Source organism: Acomys russatus, chromosome 2 (assembly GCF_903995435.1).
Source record: "Acomys russatus chromosome 2, mAcoRus1.1, whole genome shotgun sequence".
NCBI classification, from domain to species: domain Eukaryota; kingdom Metazoa; phylum Chordata; class Mammalia; order Rodentia; family Muridae; genus Acomys; species Acomys russatus.
The window spans coordinates 53,392,574-53,402,558 of NC_067138.1; positions in this window are offsets into that span (position 1 = coordinate 53,392,574).

A 9,985-nucleotide genomic window follows, 5' to 3' on the forward strand; every position below is an offset into this window, starting at 1 on the left:
CTTCTATTAAGCCTGGAATTTATCAATATTTAGAAACTGTACCATGAATGCTATTCCTAGCTTGTTTAACCATTTCCCCCAATTTTATGTGGGCCCCTACAAAGGTATTATTAACCCCAAATAAGCTGGAAGAAACCTTAAGAGAATGATGCCCCATTTTCCTTAAGGGGGCTTTGAGTTTTGATTCCTTTCTTGGGCTATAGATGTTTATTTTCATTGGGAGTTGGTTATAAGTTACTATTGGTCTTATTCAGAGAGAAAACAAGATTGGATTCAGGGATGTCTCTCTTTTCCAAAAAGTCATATAACACTCTTAGATGGCACTAGAAAGCAAGCAGATGTAAATGTTTTAGTTCCAAAGAGAAAAAGTTAAGGTTACAGAAAATAGAAAAGTTACTATCATTCTATTTAAAATGTGAATTTTTTCAGAGAAAATAGCTTGCCAATTTGTCTCTCACTGGTAAGCTCCATGCTTATCTTGAGTGAAGCCATAGAATCAGCTTTCTGCTCACCCCCCAAACAAAACAAAATAAAGGAAAAGAAATATTTCAGCGGGGGGGAGAGTTGATAGTATCTCCCCACTAAGAAAAAGGAAGACAACATTCATATTTTCAAAGAGAAGAAAAGTATAAAAAAAATCTTGCTGGAAATCGAGTGACTTTAATATTTATAAATTAATATGACTTAATGTTTTTTTAATTTTATTAATTCAGATTACATCTCAATTGTTATCCACTCACTTGTATCCTCCTGTTCCTCCGTCCCTCCCTCTTTCACCCTATTTCTGTCCCCTAGGTCTGTGACAGAAGAAGACCTCCTCCCCCACCACATGGTCACAGCCTATCAAGTCTCATCTTGGTAGCCTGCTTATCCTTTCTCTGAGTGCTACCAGGTCTCCCCACCAAGGGGAAGTGGTCAAATATGGGGCAACAGAGTTCATGTCAGAGTCAGTCCTCACTCTCCACATAACTGTGGATCATGTCCTGTCCATTGGCTACACCTGAATAGGAGTTCAATGTTTACCACATGTATTGTCCTTGATTGGTGACTTAAAGTTTTTTTTTTTTAAAGTAGTAGATACAAAGTCAATATTCTCAAAAGGAAAAGAATGGAATTTTGGCTTTGAAATTTTGTAATACACTGCTATTCTTCTTGAAAGTGAAATTCAGATTTGAAGTTTAATGTCCCAGGAACAGAAGGGCTTGTTAATATCTCTTTAAAGGCCTTCTTGGATAGACTGGAGAAGATTCTCAGTGATTCAGAGAACTTGCTGGTCTTCTACAATTGCAATTCCATTTCCAGCATCCATGTCCAGTGGCTCACAACTCCCTTTAAGTCTAGTTCTGGAGAGATCAGAGGCCTCCAGTTTCCATTGCTACCTGAACTTTGCACACTTGTACACACACACACACACACACACACACACACACACACACACTTAAAAATAAAATAAATAAAAACAAAAACAGATCTTGGAGGTATTACTCAGTCAGGAAACAAAATTAATTTAAATATTCCACAAGACCTATAGAAGGTAATTGTAATAAGAAAGCATAGTTAAATTTATTATTACATAAATAAATATATTCCTCTTCAGGAATTAAAACAGTAATTAACTGTTCTGGATAGAAACAGATGGGGAGCTTTAAAAATGATAATACAAGTTGTATTTTAAATCTGTGCAGAGATAAGAGAAGAGTCTTACTTGTTTTATAAGAATAGAAGGAAAAACTATATAAATGTGTGCCCAGAAATCAAAAAACAAACTTTAAATGTATACATCATAATTAACAACGCTTTTTTCTAGCAACTCAAAGCTAGCATGATACTACTAAGTATATCCATATAATATGTTATATGAATGGAATCTGAAAAGTCCCATAATTATCTCCATAGGAACACTGAACTTTGTAGCTGAGGGGGCATTTCAGTGGCTAATATCATTCACTCAGCAAGCATCAGGACCTAAGATTGAATCTTCAGAATCCACATGCAAAGCAACTTACTGCTTCCTATGCCTGTGACCCAAACACTGCAAGGAGGGACAGAGACAGGTGAATCCAGAGAGCTTCCTGCCCAGTCAGTCTAGCTAAAATCAGAGATCCTGGCTCAAAGCAATGATTAGGTAAGCTATAAACCAGTGGTTCTCAACCTATGGTCACCATCTTACTGAGGAGTAGAATGAGTCTTTAACAGGGGTCACCGAAAAACCATCAGAAACACATATATTTACACTATGATTCACAACAGCAGCAAAATTAGAGCTATGAAGTAGCAACAAAAATAATTTTGTGGTTGGAGGTCACCACAACATAAGGAACTATATTTACAGTCTCAGCATTAGGAGGTGTGAGTACCAGTGCACCAGAAGAAGATGCCTGGAGCCTTGTTCTGAGTCTGAGCCTTATCACTTCACACACCCACATGAGCCTCAGCATGCATAAACTCATGTGCATGCAACATACACTCACATTCACAGAAAAAGAAAGAGAGAGAGAGAGAGAGAGAGAGAGAGAGAGAGAGAGAGAGAGAGAGAGAGAGAGAATTGGGATAGATTTTTACATTTAAAAATAGCTACATGCCAGAATGTATTGCAAACAACATATAAAATAAAGAAACATCAGCTTTAAACAAGGCAAATATTCTCAAATCAATATTTTAACTTCTCTAGTATAAAAAGGCAAAATTAGTATTCCAAATGATCTGATTATGTACATTAAAATGCTAAAAAATCAATAATTTCTGTATAAAAATCAATTTGATACAGCCCAATGACTTTCCTATATACCAGTAATGATCAAGTAGAAAATTAGTCATTATGAATCAAATAAACAAGTCTATTAAGTATCTTTGCATTAAAACCAATAAAAATATTTCCTAGACCTTTTTTATTTTAATTTTATTATATTTTCCTAGACCTTTAAAGAAACATTTAAAGCTCAGAAGACCTAAAAAAATAACACAAAAAAGACAAAAAAGAAGATGAAGAAGACAAATAGTGCATTTGTCAATGATATAAAAATTCTATCATGCTATCCTTCCTCTGAATCTATAAGTTGAATTCTAATTACAGCCCATAAGTAATCTCTGAGTAAACTAATAAATCATTAAAATTCATATGGAAAAATAAAAACCTATGGAAATGGAGGTCAGTTTAAAAAAATAAAACTCATCTAACAAATGGCCAAGGCATTCTTAAAAGCCCCCAAAATACATTGACAATAACTACAATAAAATACTGTATACTCAGGTAATTAATTTATTCCTTCTCAAGTCTCTGATTAGGTTGAAGACCAGATAGTGTAGTTTCACAATTAAGATTAGTTGTTTAGGGGTTAAGATGTTTTTAGGTCTAGGTAGATGTTTTAATAAAAAGATATGATAGATATTGACTTACATTCTGAATTTTAGACACACCAAGACAGGAAAGATGTGTTCTTCAAGGCTGTCAAATACAAATAGCCAAAACCCTATGAATGTTAACATTTATATAATTCCTGATTGTTTTTGTGGTTCTTCCTGCTGCAGGTACTTTATTGTATGTATGTGTAATAATATAAATGTATTTGTAAAAAAATTTAAAAATTAAAAAAATACTAAGCCAGGCTTTGGAGAAGTTGAAAATATTACAAAGCAAACAAAATAACCCCATCCTGTGGCAAGCAACAGGATACACCAGAAATCATGGAATGTAGTGTCTAGAAATTCCACTCCAAACAAAAAAGGCCTCTCTCAATAAAATACGTGGTAATTAACTAAACCCAAAATGGAAATATCATAAAGGAGAATATACAGAAATTTTCTAAAAGGAAAAGATTTGCTTTGTTCCATTAAATAATATCCCCAAATGTAAGGTTAAAAAATCATACCTCAAAAGTTAAAATTATGCTTTTCTAAAATATCTGTTTATTTTATTTGATGTGTCTGAGTGCTTTGCCTGCATGTATGTCTGTACATTACCTGCATAAGGTGCCTTTGAAGACCAGAACACTCCAGCCACTAATGTTTATTTTTTACCAATACATTAGCTATATAAAGTAAATACACTGAGATAAAGCACTTGCAATTTCTTTAAAAATGAAAGAATTGCTTCTGGAAATAACAAGGAACTCCTATAGATTTAAAGAAAATGGGCAGGAAGTCCAAGGGCGTGTCCAAATGTCTGTAAGTGTATGTGTTAACTATTCTCACCAATAATGAGAGATATGAAATGAGACTCACCAAGATATGCTCCCCATGAGCTAGTAGGAAACACTAGAAAACCTCTGGAAGAACTGGTCAACCCAGCAATTGCTGTGCAGGCATGTTTTGCATAAGCTTAGAAGGTTTTGAAAGTAAGAGTAAGTACTTGAACTTACCCACACCCCCAAAGAAGCAGACTCCTCATTGCCAACTTGGTGATTAGAATGGGCATTGGAAGAGCCCCATGACTATTCCCAAGGAACAAATCAGTGAGGTATGGTCGTGATGTGAATTTAGTGTTTTTACTAGGTCTATGATCCTCAGAACCTTAACATAAACAAACCAGAAGAAAAACAGACTCGCCTGTTTTGTTTGGAGGATTTTCTCAGCATCTAAATCCCACCATGACACATTTCCTTTGCTTCTCTCTCAGCTAACATGAGGAATGTCCTGCTAGTTTTTTTGGTACCTGCGAACAACTGATTTAGAAGAGAAATGACGGAAAGGCCTTCAGATTCATTCCTGTAATGATGGTAAGGAACCACAGAGACACCTGCAGATAACAGAGGGAACGCTCGCAGGGGTCCAAAAGGCAGCATCCCACACTCAAGGCAGTGAATGAGGCCCAGAGGCCCATGCAAATTGCTGTGACAAATAGTCGCCATTGGACCATCCAGGACTATAATTAAGATGTTGGTCCTTGCTAGGTAAGCATGTGCTATTCCCCCTCCCCAGCTTTCACCCTTTGCCCCCTTCCCCTCCCCCTCTCTCTCCCTCCCTTTCCCTATCCCTCTCCCTCACCTCCCCGCACACATCAACCTTCATGTGATGTGCTATTGTCTTCACTACATCACTGCTACCAAACCTAGCCTATTTGGATTGTTAAAATAGAGGCCAGCTACATCCTTTCTTTCTGTGATTGGTGATTACAATTATTGTGCTATTAGACTGATGATGGCATCTCACCTCAAGCCTGAGTTGTAAACAGCAGAACAAGTCTCTATGCACCAGTCATTTTAGACAGATAACTAACATGCAAAATGGCAACATTAAAATTAGGAGAGGCTTCAAAAATAGAGATTTCTGATAAAAGAAAAAAAAAAGCAGCTAGTATCTATAAAAAACATTTATCTAAACCATGTAACAATAGTCAGAAGGAATGTCACTTCAAACAGGGTGCATTCCGCAGCAGCCACAGTTCACTGCATTTACTGTGCCCCTCACACTGAGCCTAGTTTTACAGAAGCTTTTCAGTTACATGAGATCCCCCACTTATTAACTGTTGACCTTAGAGCCTGAGTTACTGGTGTTCCGTTCAAGAAGTTGTCTGCCGTGCGAATGAGCTCAAGGCTCTTTAAATGAGAATTTGACTTCACTTGGAGATAATGTCTTTATAGGGAATCACTGAAATGAGTGATAAGTACTTAGAAACAGACACACGTGGGTAGAACGCTATGAGAAGAAGGAAGCAGAGAGATAAGGGTGATGCCTATCTATGCCAAGAATGCCCAAGAACTCCAGAAACCATCAGACATCACAGCAGAGACAAGGGACAGTACCTTCCTCGCAGTCATCAAAGTATTCTTCCCACAGACCTGCCTCTGTGCCTTATAATGCTGACTCACAAAGCAGTGTAAGCCTCATACTAAGAAGACCCTGCCACTGCTACTTTCCCACTCTACTCCAAAGTCTAGTGAAACAAAGGTCTAAGAAATTCCTGAGTCATGTATGCCTTCTATTTGTTCACTGCATGACGATGCTGTGCAACACAGAAGCGATGGACCACAGAACAAGCCGGTCTCTGAGCATTATGTCTACTGATAAATACACAATGCATACAATAGGGCTACGGAGACTGGATAATTCTAATAAAACCTTTCAAAAGTTGTATTTATAGGCTTTTCTCAAATGTTTATTAATTTTGGGGCTCTTATTTTGTAGATTACTTTTGGTCATTTATGCCTTCTTAAGTTCTTTGGCAACAATTTAAAACTAATAGCATATGGCCTTTACCAGTATATAAAATGTTTAATGGCAAATTCGCTAAAAAAAAAATAAATAAATATTTCTGACTGTTAATTAAATCATATTTTTGAACGGTAAGCCAATTTCCTCCCCACTATCAATTTTATCAGTTTGAAGACTGATTAAAAAATTTTCAGCTCATCTTTCCTTCTCAAGTTACTTAACTGTGATTCAAAGGTTCTCTAAAATTTCAACAACTCCCATAAAACATCCTTCATCTGCAGATATCCAACAAAGCTGAAGACATGACTAATGTGTATGTGTAAAGGCAGCACAGATATTTTAAGCATCATTTTAGCACAGGGTGTGAGGAAATGCTGAACCATAATTACCAGGATCATTTTCATTAATCACAGGTATTACTCTACCGTTCACCCCAAGTATAACAATTCAAGACTGAAAAGTACTTTTCGCTATTCCAACTAATTACTATACAAAGGTCAAGCATGGCTCAGTGGTTTATTACAGACACTGGAAGCGATAAAGTTCTTCTTTGTATTTTATCTTCATTCAAGGAAAACAAACATTATCAGCCAGTTTGTTTTATATTTTCTTGTTTCTGTGATTTGATAGACTAAAACCCTTCCTCTAAATTTATTGGCACCTAGAAAAAGAGTAAAGATGGGTGCCATAATCAATTTCAAAACACGAGTTTTTCAAATTGAGTTAAATGGTTCCAGGTAAAACCTAAGTATTAGTTTCCCCAAATTTGACAAGACTGATATGACAAAAGGAAACTAAAAATCGGTATAAAATCTTGTGCCTCTTAGTTACGTGAATGACATGTAAATTATAACTAAGCATTAGATAGGATGAGTCTATTATTATATAGTCAAAAATCTCAGGCATAGTCTTGCAGTCCTGTGGGCAGGATAAAGATTCAGTGGTTTGGTGAGCTAAAGACAGTGATCCTCCTCTTGAGGCACCTGCTGGATGCTTCCTTGGGAAATGAGCAACTTAGAACAGCAGCAGCGCCAATGATCAACCAACTGGTGAAAGGGGGTCTTAGAAGACAAGGATGCTCATGCTTGCACACTTGCTGCTGGCCTCCTCATCTTGAGAAAGCCGTGATACATTCAGGCAGACACATGCAAAAAGTACTGACATAGGACACCAAGAAAATGTAGGCATCGCAGGCAAGCCAGGGAGTTTCTAATAAAGTGCGGAACCTTTGAAGATCATGTTTTAAAACGTGGCTCCACCATTTTGAAAGTGGTAACTTTGGAATGGCTGCTATGACCCAACACCACCTAAAAGCTGTCAAGAATCATCTGAAGTCCATCCACACTAAAAAATGAGGACTCTCCTATAACACTTGCTTTGAAAGGAACTTTTATCTATGTGAGGGAAAATAACACACAGCAGCGTTTTCAGAATGGGCGAAAGTGGAAAAATAAAATGTTCAGCTAGAATGTTTAAACCATTGTGGGAATTGGCCCACTTTAATATGCTTTTCAGTTCTGAACACATTGGCAGTGCTCAAAACACATTACAGAAGTAACAACATGATAATGGAGTTGGGAATCCTGTAAAGATTATATAGAATTCAATTTATAAATCAAAATGCCTAAAAATCAAAGTTGGGCCAGATGCCTAAAGGTAGTGCATTTTTCACTACATTGAATAAGACAAGGGTCCGAGAACTGTGAAAATAAACAGTGACCAATATGTCCAGGGCCTAATTTTAAACTACTTAGAGTCTCTTACTTATTTTCTCGCCTTTAAATTTTTTCCTGAAATTTTCACTAAATTTGAGCCTAAAGGTTAGAAAATCTGTGTGTTTGATTAAAGTTAAAGATTTTAATGTAATAACCGAAAAAACGTGATGGCCTGCAGACTGGTCACAACCAAATTGGTCACAAACAAATGTTCATCAAGCCTTATGATTACATGTGATTGTTAATAATGGAATTAACCAAAAAAAGAAGTTAATAAATGAAATATTCATCAGCTCCAATATTTTAAGTTGTCTTATTTTAAATCTTTTAAGTATTATTTTTGTACAAAGATAGTTTTGTTTATACCATGAGTTGTTGGGAATGAAGTTTGGATACTAAGACTGCTCGACAAGGAAAGGACCTACGAAGAATATTTTAAATAAAATTGCCCATATTTCCCATTATAAAAATATTTTCATATATCTCCAAAGAGCAGAGAAAACATATAATAAATAATGAAATAGAAAATTCAAGAAACAAGAGCAAAAGCAAGAAAGCTGATATCATAGAAGCAACATCTTATTATTTTAGCAAATTTACTCTAAAGAACTTTCAACTATACACAAGCATACATGAAGGAGCTTATTTAATTTCTATATGTTTTTTTATCAATGTGTTCAAAAAGTCTTTATTGTAAATTGAGTCAACTACACAACATCTCTTTCACATAGTGTATTTTTAAAGTTAATACAATAGTTGTACATATTTGTGGATAACATTGTGCTAATTTTATAGTTGTGATACATTGTTTAATTATGAAATCCATATAATTAACACATGAAGAATGTGAAATGGAACATCTTAATGTTAATTAAATAGGGCATTAAAAATAACATTCTTGATAAAGGACACTAAACTACTACTTCTATGGGAGAAGAGTTGCTTCATTTGGTAACTGAATCATATTTTTTCTCCAATTGTTATAAAGACATGAAATGAGATCAAAGACAAAGGGCAAGATTCCAGAAAAAAAAGTCTGATCTTGAACCTTACCTAGGATGTCCTAGTGGACCAAGAGTATATATACCCCCAAATAAAAATTAGCCAATAGAAGATACTGACAATGTTTTTGAAATGCATGTGGGTTTTGAATACTTGCTCAGGGCATGACATTTTCCCCTCATATTCCTAAATGTATACAATTGGGAAATTTTAATTTCCAAATTTGTATGTGACTGTTATATAATAGACTTAATATCACTGATTTTCTAGTTTCCTTTCTGTTTGTTGACAAACACCATGACCAAAAGTACCTCAAAGAAAGAAAGAAAGTTATTTGGCTTATAATTCCAGCTCATAATCCATCACTGAGGTTAAGTCAGGGCAGGAAGTTGAAACAGAAACCATAGGAAATATTGCTTGTTGCCACACCCACATACTGGCTTATATTCAGCTAGCTTTCTGAAATGCTTGCCCAGGGAATGGTTCCACTCTCCATGCACTGAGCCCTCACACATCAATTAATAATCAAGACAGTTCTCACACATCCATCTGGTGTGGAAAATTCTTTAGTTGAGACTTCTTTCGCAGGTGATTCTAGGCTCTGCTGTTAACAGGTAAATCTAAACAAAATGCTAAATTAAGAGACATAAGTATTTACCAATTCTACTTATATTTATTTCATGCTTGCTTGTAAATTTTATTGTTTTTCTAGAATGATAGGTATAACTAGTTTTAAAAAAAACCTCGAGGAAAAAGTGAATGTGTTTGGAATATACACACTAGCCTCTCAGCATCCTCTACACTGAGTTTTTGTTTTTGATGACTAAAATAACTTTATCAGAAAGATGAAGGAACAGTGTTTACTCTCATCCCACCATCCAGATTAGAAAATAAAGGTAAAAAACACACACTTAAAAACCATAACCATTCAAATGATAATCTCACATGCTAGGTGTAATGGCACTCACCTTTAATCCCAGCACTCGGGAGGCAGAGGCTGTAAGCTCGAGGCTAGCCTGGTCTACAAAGCAAGTCTAGGACAGCCAAAGCTACACAGGAAAACCCTGTCTCAACGCTCCCCCAAAAATGATAATCTCAGAAGTGTAAGAATGATTTAT